At 42.5% G+C, this 23,147-nt stretch overlaps 1 protein-coding gene and 1 non-coding gene across 2 annotated transcripts in view; both read right to left on the bottom strand.

The window, feature by feature from the left end:
* The window catches only part of LOC124605991 (GTP-binding protein Rhes), a 621,089-nt gene that overhangs the window by 441,908 nt on the left and 156,034 nt on the right, over positions 1-23,147 (bottom strand). The gene's annotated exons all lie outside the window — the stretch shown is intronic.
* Positions 8,370-8,443, bottom strand: Trnat-ugu. Its single transcript has one exon. It is a non-coding gene; the product is annotated as a tRNA-Thr (tRNA).

Genomic DNA, 23,147 nt, shown 5'->3' with positions numbered 1-23,147 from the left:
TGATACTGGCGATCTGCTTCCCACAAAATGTGTTAAGAGATGAAAGAAATTAAATTCTTGTTAGTTTATTTTGTCTTTTATCTCCGCTGTAAAGCGACTGTACAGCGTTATAAAAAGTTTTGTTTCTTGGAAACCCAGAACTTTGCTCGAATAGTTCCGGAAGGGCAAGTAGAAGCAGGATTACTCACGCGGAAGTAGCATGTTTTCACAGTCCGTTTTTAATCTCCGTTTGAAACGTTACAGTATTTGAATAAGGAAGTCGTGTTATTGCCGCTGCAGCGCACAAATTCAGCAAAGCAGAAAACGGAAAATCCATCAGCAGCGCTAGACTGATGAAGCTGTCCCGCTGCAGTCTTTGATCACTGAAGGTGGACAGGCATGTAATCCTTCCTGGTTTTTGCATTTACGTGCAATATTTTCTGATGCTGTTCTACTAGTATTGCTATGCGTACTGGATACCTCAAATAACAGCATTGTTTTAAGGCGTAGCAACAGCAAATACTTTGTTGATTTTTTTTACAGTACGTACATGTGAGACTAATTACACGTCGCAACATATCCATATGTAAACGTGCGACACATCAGACGAAAATTGTTACTTACATCAGAACAGGCACGGCTCGTAGTTTCCATGCTGGGGATGGCTGCGACATTTATCGATGGGAACTAACCTGGATCTCGGGCTATGCTACAGATCGGTCTGTCACCACAGACAAAATTTCAGGAGGTGGAGGGGGGGGGGGGTGGGGGGTGCGATATCATACTCTTGCCAAACGTTTATACTCTGTATTTCCTTTCTGTTTTATAATAAATTACTAAATAGTATCAGAAGCTAACGCCAAGATAAAGTCTATAGCTTATTAATTCCCCAACGTCACATTTCCCGACAGTTTACCACAACAAATCGTAGTAAAAGACGCGTTTTGGAGAGTTATTTAATGCGTTGCATGTTAGCTTCGTTGCATGCTTGATGTTTTTGTTATTTTCATTTCTACAGGGTTATTACAAATGATTGAAGCGATTTCACAGCTCTACAATAACTTTATTATTTGAGATATTTTCACAATGCTTTGCACACACATACAAAAACTCAAAGTTTTTTTAGGCATTCACAAATGTTCGATATGTGCCCCTTTAGTGATTCGGCAGACAACAAGCCGATAATCAAGTTCCTCCCACACTCGGCGCAGCATGTCCCCATCAATGAGTTCGAAAGCATCGTTGATGCGAGCTCACAGTTCTGGCACGTTTCTTGGTAGAGGAGGTTTAAACACTGAATCTTTCACATAACCCCACAGAAAGAAATCGCATGGGGTTAAGTCGGGAGAGCGTGGAGGCCATGAGATGAATTGCTGATCATGATCTCCACCACGAGCGATCCATCGGTTTTCCAATCTCCTGTTTAAGAAATGCCGAACATCATGATGGAAGTGTGGTGGAGCACCATCCTGTTGAAAGATGAAATCGGCGCTGTCGGTCTCCAGTTGTGGCATGAGCCAATTTTCCAGCATGTCCAGATACACGTGTCCTGTAACGTTTCTTTCGCAGAAGAAAATGGGGCCGTAAACTTTAAACCGTGAGATTGCACAAAACACGTTAACTTTTGGTGAATTGCGAATTTGCTGCACGAATACGTGAGGATTCTCTACCGCCCAGATTCGCACATTGTGTCTGTTCACTTCACCATTAAGAAAAAATGCTGCTTCATCACTGAAAACAAGTTTTGCACTGAACGCATCTGCTTCCATGAGCTGTTGCAACCGCGACGAAAATTCAAAGCGTTTGACTTTGTCATCGGGCGTCAGGGCTTGTAGCAATTGTAAACGGTAAGGCTTCTGCTTTAGCCTTTTCCGTAAGATTTTCCAAACCGTCGGCTGTGGTATGTTTAGCTCCCTGCTTGCTTTGTTCGTCGAGTTCCGCGGGCTACGCGTGAAACTTGCCCGCACGCGTTCAACCATTTCTTCGCTCACTGCAGTCCGACCCGTTGATTTTCCCTTACAGAGGCATCCAGAAGCTTTAAACTGCGCATACCATCGCCGAATGGAGTTAGCAGTTGGTGGATCTTTGTTAAACTTCGTCCTGAAGTGTCGTTGCACTGTTATGACTGACTGATGTGAGTGCATTTCAAGCACGACATACGCTTTCTCGGCTCCTGTCGCCATTTTGTCTCACTGCGCTCTCGAGCGCTCTGGCGGTAGAAACCTGAAGTGCGGCTTCAGTCGAACAAAACCTTATGAGTTTTTCTACGTATCTGTAGTGTGTCGTGACCATATGTCAATGAATGGAGCTACAGTGAATTTATGAAATTGCTTCAATCATTTGTAATAGCCCTGTAAACTTCAGGCTTCAATGTTCTGTGCTATCAAATCACGGCGTTTTGAGTTTACGTGACGAAACACTGATGTTTCCATGACGTCACAGATCTTGTGAATGATGGTTGACATGAGCAACCCAAGCAATCGCCGTGGCAATTTACACACTCGTGGGCTACAAAAATTTGGATTTCTAATGGTATTATAGCACACACAACCTATCACCTGCAAGGGTCTGTTAAAATTTTGTGTATATCCTTGCCTGGATTTACACTCTTTTTGTTCTTGATTCATTTTTACATCCGATCTGGTCGCACCAAGTTCCTTCACTTTCTAACCTCATATTCCAAATTTTATCTGATAAACGCGCACTGAATTCATATTGCGCCGTTTACGAAATCGTTGTATGTTGATGTTATTTGCAAGAAAGTAAATCTCACTAAACTCATGCCTAATACACTCCCAAAGAGAAAGTTGCTAATAACGCACTTATGCACAGTCAGCTAGCAATGGAACTGAAGTAACAGGACATATTTCGCACATGGGTATATTTCGGGCCCGTTTTTCTCTAATCATTCACGTAGCTCGCACATGGTGGTGTTACTTTTGTTTTACTCTAGTGCATTCTGGCGAGTCATTTGGAAACTAAATCCCGGTGGATAGAATAGCCAATGGCAGAAACGAAAAAATTATCAAAACAATAGTATAAAACGTCGATTAATGTCGCATCAAAGCATAGTAGAGGTATACGCAGAAAGGGATTCATTCTTTTCTGATGTACGCAATGGAACGTGAAAATTTTGTGCAGGTTGGTAGAACATGCTTAGGCTTAAATACCAGAGACTTCGGGACGGCCAGTGTTGTACTCCTAACAAGCCACGCCACCAAACCTCTGCTGCAGAGCCAAGCGGCATTTCTAGGCGAAGTCTTACCACTAGTTACTATCTGTTAGAAGAACATCGCTTGGTGTCATATATCAACAGTTCCAAAAACTTTAACCGGCATTATTTATAAATCCGTGTGGGAAATATGCAAAATGCGTTCTGATAATTTAAATTCTGTAACACGCTATTGAGAACATTTTTTTGTCGGCTCCGCCTTTAACTATGAGCTGCACCTGTAAATACATAATGCTAACACTGTATAGCAGCATTTCTACCCTTTAGATAACCTCAATTTGGCGAGGGAGACGCGCTTCACGCACAGGCGATGCGATATGCGACACGATTCGTTGTAATAAAGGTTGCGAGTTGCTCGGTTATCGATGCGACACTCGAGTTCTCGCTGAGGCGATACCACGAGGTGTGGCTAGAAAAAAACCGGACTAGTACTGGTGAAACAATAAAACGAATGCAATAAGGCTGAAAGTCGCGTGGCCTACTGCTCGAGTTTCATCTGCCTCCTGCACTCAGTCTGCCCGTGGCGTCTGTTTTAAGTAGTTGACGTTTTGTCTGTGCGTCGGAAAATGTTGAGTGTACAGAAAGAACAGCGTGTTAACATCAAATTTTGTTTCAAACTAGGAAAATCTGCAAGTGAAACGTTTGTAATGTTACAACAAGTGTACGGCGATGATTGTTTATCGCGAACACAAGTGTTTGAGTGGTTTAAACGATTTAAAGATGGCCGCGAAGACACCAGTGATGACACTCGCACTGGCAGACCATTGTCAGCAAAAATTGATGCAAACATTGAAAAAATCGGTAAACTTGTTCGACAAGATCGCCGTTTAACAATCAGAGCAGTGTCTGAGTTAACAGGAGTTGACAAGGAAAGTGTTAGGCAGATTCTTCATGAAAGTTTCAACATGAACAGTGTGTGTTCAAAAATGGTTCCAAAGTGTCTCACAATTGAACAGAAGGAACGCCGAAGAATGATTTGTTCTGACATCCTGGAAAACATTGAAAGTGATCCCACCTTCTTACAAAATGTTATTACTTGCGATGAATCGTGGTTTTTTACTTACGATCCCGAACTTACCGCCAATCGATGCATTGGAAAACTTCTGGTTCTCCACGACAAAAAAAAGCACGAATGTCAAAATAGAAATTCAAGGCAATGATGATTGTTTTTTTTTGACATCAAAGGGATTGTGCACATTGATTGGGTACCAGAGGGACAAACAGTGAATCAGCATTACTACATTAGCGTCCTGGCTACCCTACGTGAGCGAGTACGGAGAAAACGGAACGATTTGTGGAGAAAAAAGTCATGGATCCTTCACCAAGACAATGCCCCAGCTCAAAGTGCGTTGTCAGTGAAGACGTTTTTGGCAAAACACAACATTCCCATCTTAGATCATCCACCCTACTCACCTGATTTTGCCCCCTGTGACTTTTTTCTTTTCCCTAAAGTCAAGTCAGCTTTGAAAAGAACTAGATTTGAGACTGTTGAAGCAGTAAAAGAAAAAGCGACGGAAGTAATGTATGGACTTACCGAAAATGATCTGCAGCATTGCTATGAACAGTGGAAAATTCGTATGGAGCGGTGTAGAGACCGAGGAGGAGAGTACATTGAAGGAGATAACATGAAATTGTAAATAATTGTAAATAAATGTTTTTTCCAGCATCAGTCCGGTTTTTTTCTAGCCGCACCTCGTATGTGCTGTACGATACGCAATGCGACCTGCTCTACGACGAAAAACAAGACAGCACGAATCACGTTTCTGGCTCAGTTTCAATCATGAGATCTTTCGAAGAGAACGTCATCGTGGCCTATCAATATTTAAAGTTCAAACAACTTAAAAAGAAAAGGAATCACTGCATGCGCCTATACAATCATACAATGCTATTAATATCAAACACAGTTCAGCTGTTGCTTTTCGTAGACTCTCTCAAGAAGAACACAAATTCCATGAATTCTACAGAATGAGTCCAGACAGTGTCCACGTTTTGGAGAAACTAGCATCAAATTTTCGTATTTTTTTAATAAATTATAGAGTGCACCAGTCAGTCGTCCTTTTTTAGATTTTATTACGCAAATCCACATTTCGGCTAGTAGCTAGCCATTCTCAATGCACTATTTTAAGTTCTCAATGAGCTTAAATCTCTGTTGTTCGGGTGTCAGTCACAGGTCTTTGAATACAGTATACAAGTCGTCTGGTCATCCGCTGTGTTTTCAATTAACTGAAAAGTAAAGATTTCATGGCAAAATTTCTAGTGTATTGTGGAACCGGAAACAGCGAAAGATGGCGCGAAGATTTTTCGAAATGCTGATAGTGAAATTTGGCGCTATAGGAAACCAATCTTGGCTCAGGTTTGCCCTTAGACACATTTAGTGAGACTTTTGAAGTAATTAGTATCTGTCTTTGATTTTGTGTGCCGCTGAGTTAATCGTTATTTGAAATAGCGAATTATAGCAAATAACTACTTACTTTATGTAACACTAGCGACAGGCCTCCACTTCATAGGGCAACACTAAGTATATACGAACTGACAGCTTGTCTGGGGTAGCAGTAATAAATTACACACAAACCTTTCAAGTGAATCTGTTTATCTATTGGTGATATCCGTTTCAAAATCGCTACAGAAATTTTGAGGTTAGCTTTTACATATAGACATAAAAAAAGCAACGGGGGACTTCAGTTTGTACTGCGCTATCTGATCAAAAGGATCCAGACACTTGCTAGAGGACATTAATATGACGTGCGTCCTTCCTACGCCTTTATGGCGGCTTGAACACTGCCGGGTACACTCTCTATGAAGTGTGTATCAGTCTGTGGAAGTTTGATAGCCAATTCTTCCTCAACAGCCGAAACCAGAGAAGGTGAAAATGTCGGACGCTGGGGTCTTGAGCGAAGTCGTTGGATTCAGACCGAGGCCAGTTCATTTCAGGGATGCTATTGTCCACAAACCCTTGGCTCATAGATGCTGCTTTATGACTGAGTACACTGTCATGCTGTTGCAAGCAGTGATCGTGTCTGAATTGTTCCTCTACTGTGCGCTATATACAATTCTGTTAGATGTGTTTGTGTCCTTCCGCACTTATCGTTTTTTTACAACACACTAAGGGGACCACACCCTGCAGCGGTGAGGGTTAGTCGCTCACTATCCTTTAAACAATCAGTCCACCTATCTGGATAGGTTTCAGGTTGTCTGCCCCTTCCTCTGCGATGGTAGATACTAGTTTCACCGACGAAAGCAGCGATGACGAAAATTCGGCTAAATAACTACCACGCAAAGGCCAAATAACTGAAGTCCATGGGCAGTAGCTGAAAGTTAGTCGAACTATCGAGTGTTCGGGATTCTTGTATGATTCGTTTGAAAAATGTCCAAAATTTCCTTTAAGTTGGTTTATTGTCTTTAAAATACGTAAAATGGCCACAAGTCCGTATTTAATATCCCGACATCAATTATGCAATGTTACTGACTATCTCTGTTATAAATTCACACCCGAAAGCAGACAGAAGATATTCAATCCGACCCGATATTTTGAACGTCCTACACAGTCACTGACCCACGACTAAATGCGAGTTAACACACTCAGTCGTTCAGTAAGCTTCTTGTTAAGAAGTGCGTGGCATAATGTCTCGTAATCTGTGCGAAACATACCACGCGGACTTTATGTACCACGTCAAATGTTCAAAGCGAATATCTCAAAAAATAAACGACTCACAAGCTTCAAACTTTCACGAAATAATCAATACCGTAGTCGCTTTTCCTCAACAACACGAGAACCGATAAAACGCGCGATTTGTTTCATTTTACTACCAATCTGATCAGCGCGATTCAACATAGATGTTTGCCGGAAGACAGCTCCCGAGCGACTATATCTACTCATTCAGCTGAGGTTCCAAGCCCTACTCGCGGGAAATGCTGATATCCCATTGGCTAGTATGTTAAGCAGCCAATCAGAACACTCGAGCACTTCTATCCTCGCGGTGTTTCTAATGTCAGCCAATCAGGTTACCACAAGTAATTTGGACTAGAAATCTTGTAATTCCACAACTAAATAAAATTTAATGAAATCAAATACAATTCCTTTCCAGAAAATAAATTACTAATGAATTTAAAACTCAACGTCCCTTGTGGCTGCCTTTTATAAATCGAGCTCACTCGGACATACAACACAAATTCCCCTCTTGCACAACAGTTTTATCACGCATTTATTTTCATAGTTTTAATAAAGATCACATTCTCACTTTACTATGTCCTACGTTCACTCTTTCAGTCTCTCAAACACACTCATACAATCAAAACACGATGAAATATTAATTTTTCAAAGTAGTTTTAATTACGTCAGAAATCTGTGATAAAGAAACTAAAGAAAATTCCAGAAAATTATGTTACGTCAATCTTTCCTCTTGGTTGTAGTTTCAGTTGATACTATAGTGCTTAACCCAGTTTCACAATGCATATACGGTTATTATACATTTTAGGTAAAAATTTGAATCTCGGAAAGTATTGAAGTTGTTGATTTGAAATTTTAACAGTTTGTGTTATACATAAAATTTGGTATAATTAGTATGAAAAAGATCGATTAATATTTATTAGTTCTTCTTCAGATTTATGGAGAGTACTGGTAACGTATTGCACTCAGCGTTAGGCAAGTACACAGCTAGCTCGGCCCAGTAGCCAGCGTCAGCTGTACAAGCGTGAGAACCAAAATCTGCTCTCCTCCTAGCCCTACGGCAAGCTACGCTTTCAATGCAAGATGACAACTCGTAATAATTTACTACGTTACATCTCTGGCTTCGAAAGACAAACCCGTACTGTAGCACCATCTCCACCGCACTTCACTGTTGCCGCTGCAAATGATAGAAGTTAAGTTTTGTGAAATAAATCTTTTTGAAATAGCATATAGAGTTCGAACATTGGCAGGAACTTTAGATATCTGACATTTTGTAAGAAACTTGATAGCTGGCTGCTGTGGCCGAGCGGTTCTAGGTGCTTATGGCCGGAACCGCGCTGCTGCTGCGGTCGCAGGTTCGAATCCTGCCTCGGCCATGGATGTGTGTGATGTCCTTAGGTTAGTTAGGTTTAAGTAGTTCTACGTCTAGGGTACTGATGACCTTAGATGTTAATTACAATGAAATTACAATGAAATGAACACCCTTAGCTGTACCCCGACCGGGACTCGAACCCGGGATCTCCTGCTTACATGGCAGACGCTCTATCCATCTGAGCCACCGAGGACACAGGGATTTATCTCTGGCACGCCTCCCGCGAAATCCACATTCTCAACGTATTGTCCCGCACTACATTCATAGTGCCCCTGCCCATTCTACTTGTTACTCACGGCGCGTTGCCGATTCCCCTCAGAGTTCGGGCACTGCTTGTGCATTCGCACAGAAGAAGACGATGGTCAAGTGGCCGGTGAACCATATATATATATATATATATATATATATATATATATATATATATATATATATATATGTGTGTGTGTGTGTGTGTGTGTGTGTGTGACCGGGAGGCGTGCCAGAGATAAATCCCTGCAGTCGCGCTATCCTCTGTGTCCTCGGTCGCTCAGATGGATTAGCCGGCACGGTAGCTCAGCGTGCTCGGTCAGAGGGTTAGCAGCCCACTGTAATAAAAAACTGAGTTAATCGATCTACAACGAACTTAAACGGATGTCTTACGACGTGTGCCTCGAGCAGATGCAACAAACGATAGCGAACAAAATGAGATTTTAAAAAAAAAAAAAAAAAAAAAAAGAAGATGGATAGAGTGTCTGCCATGTAAGCAGGAGATCCCGGATTAGAGTCCCGATCGCGGCACACATTTTCATCTGTCCCCGTTGACGTATGTCAACGCCTGTAAGCAGCTAACGGTGTTCATTTCATTGTAATTTCATTCTAACGAGCTGCATGGTCACCTTGTCCGAAAGAACAGATACCGTCTTAGTATATATTAGATGTTAATTCCCATAATGCTTAGAGCCATTTCAACCATTATTTGAAACTTGGTAACAGAGTCTTGCCATCCCAGACTGATCGTCAATAAATTGCACTGTGCATGTGCGAATCACTATAATCGAAACAGCCCTGACGTTTCGATGCACCATAGGGGTAAAACAGAGTAATGGGAGTAGTCAAAGATCAGAGAAGTAGTTTTGTCCTGTGGGAACATCCGACCAGTGCAATGGGGCGAGATGCTGATCAGAGGCCGGTGGGTTAATTAGTATCAGCGTGTTCCTTACCCGCCCCCACTCCAGAGCGGCAGTTTGGGGTAACTTGGAGCGGCGGCAACTTGGAGCACCTCCCCGCTGCGCTGTTCACAGTAATTAGGTTCTCGCGGCGGCCAGCTGTTTGGTATGCGTGCTATGCGTGATGGCGCCTGCCTGCTCGTGCACGCCGCTTTCCCTCAGGCAGCAGTACCTCAGCACATTATCACATCCTATCCTGCAGCAACACACCGCACGATTTGCAAGGTAACTAGGCTGGAACTAATTGTGAAGTTCACACAAGTAACGTACAAGATCGGATTCCTGTCAATTCTAATCGGAGTATTTTTATATACCCCGAATACGGACATTTCGCGGTCATCTGGCGAATAAGGCAATTGAGCGGATTTTTTAATTCCTAAAACTGATAATAATAACGTTCTCTTAGTCATAAGGAAATGACGTCATGGTTGTTGAAATCAATGTTAAAATGTTGACTCAACCATCTTTCACAGTGCATAAACACTAAAACTGACGTGTTTCCAAGGTGCAAACCATCGTCATTACAATTTATTGCACAAAAATCTATAAACGCGAGAAATAAAGAAAATAAACAAAAATATTAAAATTTCGTGGTCACTTCTTTGTAACTTTGTCTCCCTAAAATGTTCATCCACAATAGCGTGTGGGTGGACCGAATATAGTGCTGACAGGGTGTAACTCAATACCTCACCCAAAATTACTTAAGACAATCTGACATTATAATGTGTGACTAAAAACTTGCAGGAAATTCGAAGGGATGCATTTTCCTATTGGCTGTATTACTACAGGGTGAAAAGTATTTAAACCGACAAGCTCTGGGACGTTGTAGGGGACATCAAAACAAATATTTTTCCCTAATGTCATTTTTTCCTATGAGGATTATTTAAACCGGTGGAGGCCGTATTACTACCTTCAGTTGTTAAAGGGCGTATTACGCTCTTCAGTTTTAGGTAACTGCTGTCCACCAGTGTAGTAGTGCATTGTCTCTGTTTACTAATGGAGCGATATACCTGGAGTGAGTACACTGATATGGTTGGTGCCTACTGCGTAGCGCACCACAACGGACGAGGTGCACAGCGGGTTTATCAACAACAATGTCCTAATCGCCGTATCCCGCATCATACCATCTTTGCTGCTGTGTACCAACGTCTGCGTGAGACCGGGTCATTTAGCAGATTACCTGGACAGGGACGCTATCGCACGGTAAGAACGCTGCAATTTGAGGAAGCTGTCTTGCAGCATGTGGAGCAGGGTCCTTCAATCAGCACTCATGCAATTGCACATAACATGGGGACGAATCAGACGAATGTACGAGGTGCATTCAAGTTCTAAGGGCTCCGATTTTTTTCTCCAGACTGGAAAGAGATAGAAACATGCGCATTGTTTTAAAATGAGGCCGCATTCATTGTCAATACGTCCCAGAGATGGCAGCACCGTACGGCAGATGGAATTTTACCGCCAGCGGCGGAATGAGAACTGTTTTAAATACTTAAAATGGCGACGTTTTCCTTACTTGAACAGCGTGCAATCATTCGTTTTCTGAATTTGCGTGGTGTGAAACCAATTGAAATTCATCGACAGTTGAAGGAGACATGTGGTGATGGAGTTATGGATGTGTCGAAAGTGCGTTCGTGGGTGCGACAGTTTAATGAAGGCAGAACATCGTGTGACAACAAACCGAGACAACCTTGGGCTTGCACAAGCCGGTCTGATGACATGATCGAGAAAGTGGAGAGAATTGTTTTGGGGGATCGCCGAATGACTGTTGTACAGATCGCCTCCAGAGTTGGCATTTCTGTAGGTTCTGTGCACACAATCCAACATGACGACCTGAAAATGCGAAAAGTGTCATCCAGGTGGGTGCCACGAATACTGACGGACGACCACATGGCTGCACGTGTGGCATGTTGCCAAGCAATGTTGACACGCAACGACAGCATGAATGGTACTTTCTTTTCGTCGGTTGTGACAATGGATGAGACGTGGATGCCATTTTTCAATCCAGAAACAAAGCGCCAGTCAGCTCAATGGAAGCACACAGATTCACCGCCACCAAAAATATTTCGGGTAACCGCCAGTGCCGAAAAAATGATGGTGTCCATGTTCTGGGACAGCGAGGGCGTAATCCTTACCCATTGCGTTACAAAGGGCACTACGGTAACAGGTGCATCCTACGAAAATGTTTTGAAGAACAAATTCCTTCCTGCACTGCAACAAAAACGTCCGGGAAGGGCTGCGCATGTGCTGTTTCACCAAGACAACGCACCCGCACACCGAGCTAACGTTACGCAACAGTTTCTTCGTGATAACAACTTTGAAGTGATTCCTCATGCTCCCTACTCACCTGACCTGGCTCCTAGTGACTTTTGGCTTTTTCCAACAATGAAAGACACTCTCCGTGGCCGCACATTAACCAGCCGTGCTGCTATTGCCTCATCGATTTTCCAGTGGTCAAAACAGACTCCTAAAGAAGCCTTCGCCGTTGCCATGGGATCATGGCGTCAGCGTTGTGAGAAATGTGTACGTCTGCAGGGCGATTACGTCGAGAAGTAACGCCAGTTTCATCGATTTCGGGTGAGTAGTTAATTAGAAAAAAAATCGGAGGCCTTAGAACTTGAATGCACCTCGTAAGAACAGTCCTTCGAGAGCAATTGTTACGTCCATTTCACTTACAGCGTGTCCACAACCTGGAACCCGTTGATTATCCACCCAGTGCACAGTTTTCGCAGTGGTACCTGGAACAATGTGAAATGTATCCTACAATTCCATCCTCTGTGTCGTTTACCGATGGAGCAACGTTCGGGTGTGATGGAGTCTTCAACATGCACAATTCGCATGTTTGGAGTGAGGACAACCCACATGCCACAGTTACTAGCGCTCATCAAGTGCGGTTCTTCGTTAATGTGTGGGTCGGTGTTGTTGAGTACTGTATAACTGGGCGTTATCTGCTACCTAGGCCATTAAATGGCAGGCACTATTACTATTTTCTCGCCAGAGCATTGCCAGAATTGTTGGAAGACGTCCCGCTCCCTACAAGACAACGCACGTGGTTCCAACATGACGGGGCGCCGCCACATTTCAATCGTCGTGTTCGCAGAAACGTGGATTGGCAGAGGTGGTCCTGTACCATGGCCTGCTCGATCCCCAGGTATGACCCCTCTGGACGTTTATGTGTGGAGAGACATGCGCAACCTTGTTTACGGAACTACTGTTGCACCAGAAGAGGATCTGATTGCCCGGATAGTAGCAGCAGCAGGAACAATTCAGGATACTCCTGGGGTTTTTGACGTTGTCAGACATAACATTATCCGACGGTGTAACCTTTGTTTGCCGACCGGAGTGGCCGAGCGGTTCTAGGCGCTACAGTCTGGAACCGCGCGACCGCTACGGTCGCAGGTTCGAATCCTGCCTCGGGCATGGATGTGTGCGATGTCCTTAGATTAGTAAGGTTTAAGTAGTTCTAAGTTCTATGGGACTGATGACTTCAGAAGTTAAGTCCCATAATGCTCAGAGCCATTTTTTTTGTAACCTTTGTTTACGTGTCAATGGAGGCATTTTTGAAGATCTACTGTAATTGAAATTGGGTTGTGTTAAGGTGTTGTCTCTTGGTGATAAAAAAATGGAAAAATGTTTGGCGGTTTAATTAATTTACCGCCAGATAAATCTTCCTCTACCGGTTTAAATACTCCTCATAGGAAGAAATGACATTAGGGAAAAATATTTGTTTTGATGTCCCCTACAACCTCCCAGAGTTTGTCGGTTTAAATATTTCTCACCCTGTATAATTTGATGACGTCGTGACATTTTCTATAAACACAGCAACGTGTGATCGAGTCTCATTGCTATTTACAATTTTAGGGTAATTTGTTACCCTTTTGATCTATTTCCTCCCAATTTTCGAGATTTTGATCCAAAGACAAACGTAAAGACGAGACTTTTAATGTTCAAAATTAGCACAGTACATTATTTAACAAATAAACTGTCGCCACATACCAAGTCTATGATGAAGTTTCCTTGCGTAGTCAGTATGTGATGTCATAGTTGAAAACAGTGGAATTTTCCGTAATCACTCCAATGTACAACCACATCCCATTGCTATTTATAGTTTTGAAGTAATTTATTACAGTTTTTGACCGACTCTCTTCCACTTTTCAAGATCGTCATCCTAATACACGCGAGGTTTGAAATGTTAAACGGTAAGCACAGTGTGTTATTTTAACAAATACACTCCTGGAAATGGAAAAAAGAACACATTGACACCGGTGTGTCAGACCCACCATACTTGCTCCGGACACTGCGAGAGGGCTGTACGAGCAATGATCACACGCACGGCACAGCGGACACACCAGGAACAGCGGTGTTGGCCGTCGAATGGCGCTAGCTGCACAGCGTTTGTGCACCGCCGCCGTCAGTGTCAGCCAGTTTGCCGTGGCATACCAAGCTCCATCGCAGTCTTTAACACTGGTAGCATGCCGCGACAGCGTGGACGTGAACCGTATGTGCAGTTGACGGACTTTGAGCGAGGGCGTATAGTGGGCATGCGGGAGGCCGGGTGGACGTACCGCCGAATTGCTCAACACGTGGGGCGTGAGGTCTCCACAGTACATCGATGTTGTCGCCAGTCGTCGGCGGAAGGTGCACGTGCCGTCGACCTGGGACCGGACCGCAGCGACGCACGGATGCACGCCAAGACCGTAGGATCCTACGCAGTGCCGTAGGGGACCGCACCGCCACTTCCCAGCAAATTAGGGACACTGTTGCTCCTGGGGTATCGGCGAGGACCATTCGCAACCGTCTCCATGAAGCTGGGCTACGGTCCCGCACACCGTTAGGCCGTCTTCCGCTCACGCCCCAACATCGTGCAGCCCGACTCCAGTGGTGTCGCGACAGGCGTGAATGGAGGGACGAATGGAGACGTGTCGTCTTCAGCGATGAGAGTCGCTTCTGCCTTGGTGCCAATGATGGTCGTATGCGTGTTTGGCGCCGTGCAGGTGAGCGCCACAATCAGGACTGCATACGACCGAGGCACACAGGGCCAACACCCGGCATCATGGTGTAGGGAGCGATCTCCTACAATGGCCGTACACCACTGGTGATCGTCGAGGGGACACTGAATAGTGCACGGTACATCCAAACCGTCATCGAACCTATCGTTCTACCATTCCTAGACCGACAAGGGAACTTGCTGTTCCAACAGGACAATGCACGTCCGCATGTATCCCGTGCCACCCAACGTGCTCTAGAAGGTGTAAGTCAACTACCCTGGCCAGCAAGATCTCCGGATCTGTCCCCCATTGAGCATGTTTGGGACTGGATGAAGCGTCGTCTCACGCGGTCTGCACGTCCAGCACGAACGCTGGTCCAACTGAGGCGCCAGGTGGAAATGGCATGGCAAGCCGTTCCACAGGACTACATCCAGCATCTCTACGATCGTCTCCATGGGAGAATAGCAGCCTGCATTGCTGCGAAAGGTGGATATACACTGTACTAGTGCCGACATTGTGCATGCTCTGTTGCCTGTGTCTATGTGCCTGTGGTTCTGTCAGTGCGATCATGTGATGTATCTGACCCCAGGAATGTGTCAATAAAGTTTCCCCTTCCTGGGACAATGAATTCATGGTGTTCTTATTTCAATTTCCAGGAGTGTACATTGATATCCCCTATTAAAGAATTAGCATACAGCAACAAATACGCTCTTGCTACATACCAAGCCTACATTTCACTGTAAGGAACTTGTCCCCGCATTTTTAGAGTGTTACAAACAATGACATCATTATAAGGCTGCCTTACAGGAATCCGACGCTATACGATTATAGAAGTTTGTAAATAATGGTGAAAATCCAGGTATGTGCGCACACACACACACACACACACACACACACACACACACCATACGCACACTCACATGACATTGCTAAATTTACACTATAAACAATTACTCAAGCCCACCAGGGGTGCTAACCACCACCAACGACATAAAAATGACTTCCTAGTGAGTTAACCCTTTCGCGGCGGCGAGGGTCAGGCATCTTGACTGCCTGGACAGTTGAGGGTGGATGGCTGACTAAGCCCAGCGACCGCTACAGGCTACCACTGTTGGCTGATCGCATATTGCAGCGCTCATACAGCCACTCTCCAATAACACTTTTTTAAAAATCACACTGTATGGACACTCTGCTAACACTTTCCGATAAGCATGAAGGAGAGCTTCTTAACTAACCATGCTCTCTGTTATAAATTTAGCCTGGTTTGAGAAAAGGTTACATCAGAAAAATAAGAACTTTTATGTTACTGAAAAATTCTGTAACTTGAGATGTAAATTACCAGTGCTTGTAAGCTACTAACTTTTCAGAAACATCGAACAAATGCATTTTAAGATATACAGTTCTAAATTGAAAAGTTACTAGCGAAGATACTCAAAACTCGGACAACTCTTACTACAATCATAAACAAAAGTAATTATTGAACTTTAAAACCAAATTGTCTCATATAGACTGTAATAAGGTAAATAAATGATTCAATTTATTTTGCGATAGATCTGTTGGCTAGTTTGTGTTAAAAGCCTGAACTCGATTCTCTATAATAAAAAAAAATCCAGCAGTAAGTGACCAACCTACTTCTTGCTTGCCGTTTTCCTTTGCAGCTCGTCTCCTTCGGAACGAACTGGCATAGTGGCTTACGATCGTCATTTTTAACATTGTATTTGGACTGCCACTGGCTGAATTAGAAGCCTTTTTTTTTTTTTTTTTTGCTTTTCCTTTATTTTTATTCTTTTGACTTTCCTTTTCTTGAAACATACACAGTCACGATTTCCTTTGTTGGTGATATTTTTGAAAACATAGCTCCATACAAAGAGCAACAATACACTTTTGCACCTCATGCATGTCATTTCTCGTCGTGAATTAGCAGTAGATACTACAAAGTGTCTCTGAGGGATGCCCTTTCTCACCGTGGTTCCGAGGAACCCTAGATTATGTCCTTTATGAAATTTCTTCTTCTTGTGTCCTTGGGATCTCTGGTTTACGTGATAGTCCATGATGTATCCAGAGACTGGAGGATTAGTTCCAATTGGAACTTCGCCAGCGGCGTCTTCTGATGCTTTCGTGTTCAAAAGTTATTCGTGCATTCAGCATGTAAATGTCAGTCAAATGAAAGACTGCTTTCTCGTACCATTTCACTATCTTTGGGGTGCACTGTACAGAACTCAACATCGTGACTTTCTTGCCGCCGCGCGGGATTAGCCGAGCGGTCTTAGGCGCTGCAATCATGGACTGTGCGGCTGGTCCCGGCGGAGGTTCGAGTCCTCCCTCGGGCATGGGTGTGTGTGTTTGTCCTTAGGATAATTTAGGTTAAGTAGTGTGTAAGCTTAGGGACTGATGACCTTAGCATTTAAGTCCCGTAAGAGTTCACACACATTTGAACATTTGAACTTCCTTACCAACAGCAGCGCCTGACTTGTTATAGCTAACCATACAAGTGGGTTTCAATCAATTTGACCCGTTTTATGTTCCTTTTTTTCAGCCTCATCAAAATCTCGCCCAGTTACCGTGGATAACACTCTGATTTCTTTCTTATCCATCCATGTTAATGCCAACAGTGTTCTACGGAGCTTGAATTGTATTTCCTCTTTATTCAGTTTGCGAGGCAATGGTGGTAAATGTTTCGTGCTTTTTCGTACTGTTCCGATGGCATTGGTGTGTTTCTCGTGGAGCCAGAGGAATAATTCAGAGCTCGAATAGCAACTGTCCGAATAAATGGCATGACCTTTATTTGAGGTACGGCAACTAAGAACTCACAACAACATCACCTGATTTTCCCCAGTCTGCAATTTTACTTCCGTGGCGGTACCAGTGCAAACAATGTACTCTAGTATATACTTGATTTGTACATCACAAAGGACGGAAACTTGATTGCCAAAATGGTTACGTTTTTTCGGTACACATTGCTTAAGTCAGACCTTATCTTTGAAAAGCAGAAAACTTTCACCTTTCATTAAGTTTTTAAATGGAATTTTCCAATGTGCTCTACAATGAGACGTATTTTCTCAAGAACATCTTGAGACAGGACCGAATTGTCACTAAAGTGCAATAAACGCGGAATCAGTTTGTGCCGGTTCCTGGCCATTATGAGAGAAAATATTGGTGCTTGACGCAAAGAATCTGTCGAACAATATTCATTCCCTTCTAACTTATTAGGTCTTGGCATAAGGAAGAAGTAATAAAATTCTGTAGGCTCTGTGAGCTTCCATTGTGCTAATCTGCTGGGCACTCTCGTCATTTTTTCAGTAATGAATTTGTAATAACTTTTCGTCTTTGTACAAATGGCACAAGCAAATTCAAAGGAGGAAGTCTATTTGTACACTGCTAAATGTGTTAATAACATTGTGGTGATTCTCCGACCCCTACACACATTGTTTTTCGCGATGAAGTTTGCTTACCGCTTCATTTTTTCCATCTTTATGAGAAGAAACTACTGGCAAACTTCCCTGTTGTGTTGAAGATTCAGCAGTAGGTCCAGACATATTCAGATCTTTATCCGAAGAAAGGTCCGAAGTAGAGCTATAATCTTCCTCTCTTCTATTCATGAAGATTGTAAGTAGGCTGTTTAGGTTTTTTTATTGGTAACGGCACTCTGTATAAAAATGCATTGTTGTCTGCCATTGTAGTGTTGGGCAGCGGCAGGTGGATGTGAACAGCGCGTAGCGTTGCGCAGTTGGAGGTGAGCCGCCAGAAGTGGTGGATGTGGGGAGAGAGATGGCGGAGTTTTGTAATTTGTCATGAACTGCTATATATATTATGACTATTAAGGTAAATACAGTGTTTGTTCTCTATTAAAATCTTTCATTTGCTAACTATGCCTATCAGTAGTTAGTGCCTTCCGTAGTTTGAATCTTTTATTTAGCTGGCAGTAGTGGCGCTTGCTGTATTGCAGTAGTTCGAGTAACCAAGATTTTTGTGAGGTAAGCGATTTGTGAAATGCATAGGTTAATGTTAGTCAGGGCCATTCTTTTGTAGGGATTTCTGAAAGTCAGATTGCGTTGCGCTAAAAATATTGTGTATCAATTTAAGCACAGTCCTGTATAAATTTTCTAAGGGGACGTTTCATATGTCGACCCTTAGCCGAGGATACCTCACTGGAATCTTCTGACTTTTTCTTGTAGTTTGTGTAATTAGTGTAGCTATTGTTTATTGCTAGTGTGTAATTGTAGAGAGAATCTCCTTTGTAGTTGCAGTCTTTCATTGTTGTACAGTAAAACAGTTGTGGCATGCATGTAGATTTGCACCAAGTATTTCGCAGCTGCAATTAACTAGATATTATTTTCAGTGCTATGTTAATGTGTTCTCTTATTGTTGCTCTTCAAATTGTGTTTTTCTGTGTTATCGTGTGAAATATTGTGACAATAATGGCGTGTGAAAAACGTAATACTAGGCTCCAAAGTAAACTGAGAAATGACAGTGAAGACGAAAGCAGTGTGTTAGCGCCACTGAGTAATGAATTAACTAATGTTCGAAGTAGTAATTTGGTAATTGTACATAGGTAAATGGAGCGGGATGCAAACAATGGTGTAGACGGTGAAACAATTAGTGAACAGGGAAGCATTATCGATCGATCGGTCGGCAACAGCTTGCCTCAGGAATCCGAAATGACAGGACACAATCTTGCAAATACTGTAGATTCAGGTTTTGCGTCCTCACCCTTTTCTCAAATAAGTCAAGACACATTTTCTGCTTTTCAAACTGCGAATATTGCCGGTTCAAATGCATTGCCGAATAGCACTGAGGAACATGTTTCAGACACCAGTGCATTGTTATTACAATTAATGCAACAAATGGGACAAAAGCTTGAAAAGTTAGACACAATGGAACAAAATCAGAGACAAACACAGCAACAGTTAGACACAATGGAACAAAATCAGAGACAAACACAGCAAAAGCTTCAAAAGTTAGGCACAGTGGAACAAAATCTTAAAAAGTTAGACTCCTTGGAACAAACTCTTGAACAAACACGTGAAGATTTAACTACTGAGTTACATAAAATCGAACTGAAATGTCAAAAAGTCTGTAATGACGTAAAAACACAAATTTGTGAGCATTTACAACCTATTTTTTCGCGTCATGAAAATGCATTACAGAATCACGAAGCAGCCATAAAAGAAATGCGAACTATTGTTCATGAAAATCACGACACCTTGCAAGCTAAAATTGACTCAGTTACATCTACCGATTCGGTTACGCAACTTGCAAAAACTCAGGAAAACTTAAAGGACACAGTAGATTCGATTTCAACACAAATGGACACACTGAAACTTGGTTCAGAAAAACACACTGAGGAAATGTGTTCACTATCGGAGAAAGTAGCCGAACTTTCGGATCAGTTCACTAAATTATCTACGAAGGTAGATGATAATCTGAATGACACAAAACCGGTAGTCTTTAATGACACAGAAGAGTGCGAACAAATTAGGAAATTCAAACAAAATCAGAATCAAATTAATACGCAACACCAAAGAAAAATCCGGGAAGTACAAGATCAGCTGACACAGGTAATACAAGAATTACGTGTTTCAGAGGCCACTCGCGCTCCAATACGGGAAGAGGGACATAGAAGTACGGAACAGCCACAAAATAATAACTCAGGGCACTTCGGAAATTATGAAAGAAATTGGCAAGGTACACCGAATTTTGAGATGGAACCGCCGAAACTACGTAACAATGACCGACATGCGACTAGCCGACATGATGATTTTGACTATAAGCTGTTTATTACTACACGTAAATTCAAAACATCTAAGAATTCTGGCAACGAGATTCATCCACAAGCGTGGCTCTATCAATTCTCTCATTGTTTTCCTCCCAACTGGTCATTGCAGCACAGATTAGAATTTATGTGTGGCTATTTAGAGAATGAACAAGCTGTAAGAATGCGATCGGTCATTCACGATTGCCACAGCGAAGGAGAATTTTATCATGCCTTCCTCTCAGCATATTGGTCTCAAGCTACACAAGACAGAGTAAAACATAGCATCATAATGATGAAACGTTTCGAACAATCTGAATTTTCCAGTCTTGTGAAATATTTTGAAGACATGTTGCATAAGAAACAGTACCTGTCAAACCCATACAGCCCCTCAGAACTCATCCGCATTTGCTTAATCAATTTACCTGAACATTTACGACATATTATTTTGGCAGGACGTTGCAAAGACGACATTGAAGCTTCTCAGGGGCTCTTACAAGAACTGGAAATTGACACTGACATTCGCGGAATGCGAAAACAGGAGCACAACAATTGCAGGTCACATCCGTCACAATTCCGCGATGACAGAAATAATAACTGGACACGACAAGGCTATTCTCACAACACATATCGTGACCAAAACAGACACCACCCGTATGACAACCGTTGGCAGAGTAGTAATAATTACAGGGAAAGATCACCTCTCCGCGGTAGTGACTATCACAGAGACAATCAGAGAAACAGACAATTTGGGAACCAAAATAATTATTATCAAAGGAGACAGAATAACTTTAGATGCAACGGTCCAGCGCGCAGTTACGATTCAGGGAGAAATTCTCCACCACGTGACCGACAAGAAAGAAACTATGGCATCTACCGACATGACGACAGACAACATGATCGTAACGACAGACCTGAATTGCATCAGAACTGGCGGGATTCAAACAGAGCTGGGCCCTCTCGAGGAGGTGAATTTGTAGAAGTTAGGTCTCCAAATCCCAATAACGACGCGCGCCAACAAAGAGACAATAGGCAATGACTCATACCGCTGGCAGCCACGAAACGTACGTATGAAACTGACGACGCAGCTGCCGTAGCTAGTAATTACGTAAAAATGGAAGACATTAGGGACATCTTACTCCAGGAACACGACATAAAACATAACAACATTGCATATCCTGTGATTCACATTACAGTAAATGATGTAAAATTTACGGCAGTACTTGATTCTGGCAGTCCCATTTCAGTAATTAGTGAAACAGCTTTTAGCAAGTGCAACAAATCGAATGATTGCCCCACACTTCCGTTACGTAAGATTAAATTACAAGGTGCAATATTTGGAAAAAGTGTAGATGTACGCCAACAAACCAATTTAGAATTCTTTTGCCAAAGCCACAGCTTCTCTATGAACTTTCTTATTGTTCCATTATTGTCAACGGAAATTATATTGGGAGTAGACTTTTTGAATGAATACAAAGCAATCTTAAACTTTCACGATGCTGAAATAAGTTTAGAGAAGGAAGGTAAGTCAATAGCTTTGAAATTTGAAGATTGGCTCTCAAACCATGACGAAGAAATTAATCGGCTTTACCTTCTGTTGGACAACAGTTCGGAATTTTCTACGGAACTAGACACTAACAATCACTCTGCAAGTACTGACAGGGATGATATCGACGGCATATTTGAAATTAATGAGTTAATTCAGAATAAAATTCAAACAATTGAGAATTGTAATGACACTGATAGGCAGGACTTTTTTGAGATTTTACAAGTACATTCCACAGTTTTTACTCAGAAAACAGGAACAATCAAGGGATTTCAATACCAATTTCGTGTTCGTGAGCATACTAAATTTTGTGTTAGACCATACGTAATTCCAGCACATTATAGGGACCGTGTTAGAACAGAAATACAATCTATGCTTGACGAGGGCATTATTGAGCCTGCAGTAAGCTCATACAACAATCCATTACATGTTGTTGAGAAGAAGAATGGATCGATCAGGCTTGTCTTAGATTCGAGACTGAAACAGACAGGCCGCAAACGATGGAAGAACTTCTTCAAAATTTTAATGGCGTAAAAGTGTTGTCTTCTATTGATCTCAGATCCAGCTTTTATCAGATCGAACTGCATCCAGAATGTAGAAAATACACAGCTTTCCTTTGTTTCGGCGTTTGTTATCAGTTTCGGAAACTTCCTTTTGGTTTGAACATTTCTTCGGCAGCATTCATTCGCGGGCTAAATTCCACATTACCTGAGTTCTTAAAACGTCACATAACCTTATATGTGGACGACATTCTAATAGCAGAAGCTTCATGGGAACAACATAATCGCATCCTCAACAGTTTGTTACGTACTTTTGCAGAATCTGGAATTACAGTTAACTTGGAAAAGTCTGAATTCGGTAGGTCAAAGGTGAGGTTTTTGGGACATATTATTTCTTCTGAAGGTATTCAGCCGGATCCTGAAAACTTAGAAGCAATCAGAGCCATTCCAGTTCCATCCACAAAAAGACAAGTCCGCAGTTTTGTAGGTCTCGTAAATTTTTACCGTCGTTTTCTGAACATGCAAATTCTTGTTACACCAAAACTTTGTTCTCTCACTGGAAAAAGTACTATTTGGAACTGGGACGAACAAGCACAGTTGGAATTAAATTCTTTGAAAGAATCGCTACTTAACGCGCCAATACTAGCTCATCCAGATCTGTCATAAGAATTCTGCCTTAGCACGGATTCTTCTAAAGTCGGTCTTGGTGCCCATTTATTTCAAGAAGCCATAGAAAATGACACTACTGTTCAGAAAACCATTGCTTTTGCTAGCCGAGTGCTAACAAAATCTGAAAAAAATTATTCCGTTACTGAATTAGAAGCTTTAGCTATCGTTTGGGCATTTAACAAATTCCGTTTCTTTCTTTCTCGTAAGCACGTAAAAGTATACAGTGATCATCGTGCACTA

The sequence above is a fragment of the Schistocerca americana genome, chromosome 3 (assembly GCF_021461395.2).
Source record: "Schistocerca americana isolate TAMUIC-IGC-003095 chromosome 3, iqSchAmer2.1, whole genome shotgun sequence".
NCBI lineage: Eukaryota > Metazoa > Arthropoda > Insecta > Orthoptera > Acrididae > Schistocerca > Schistocerca americana.
The sequence above is the reverse complement of the archived record's forward strand: the minus strand, read 5'-3'. Positions and strand labels throughout refer to the sequence as shown.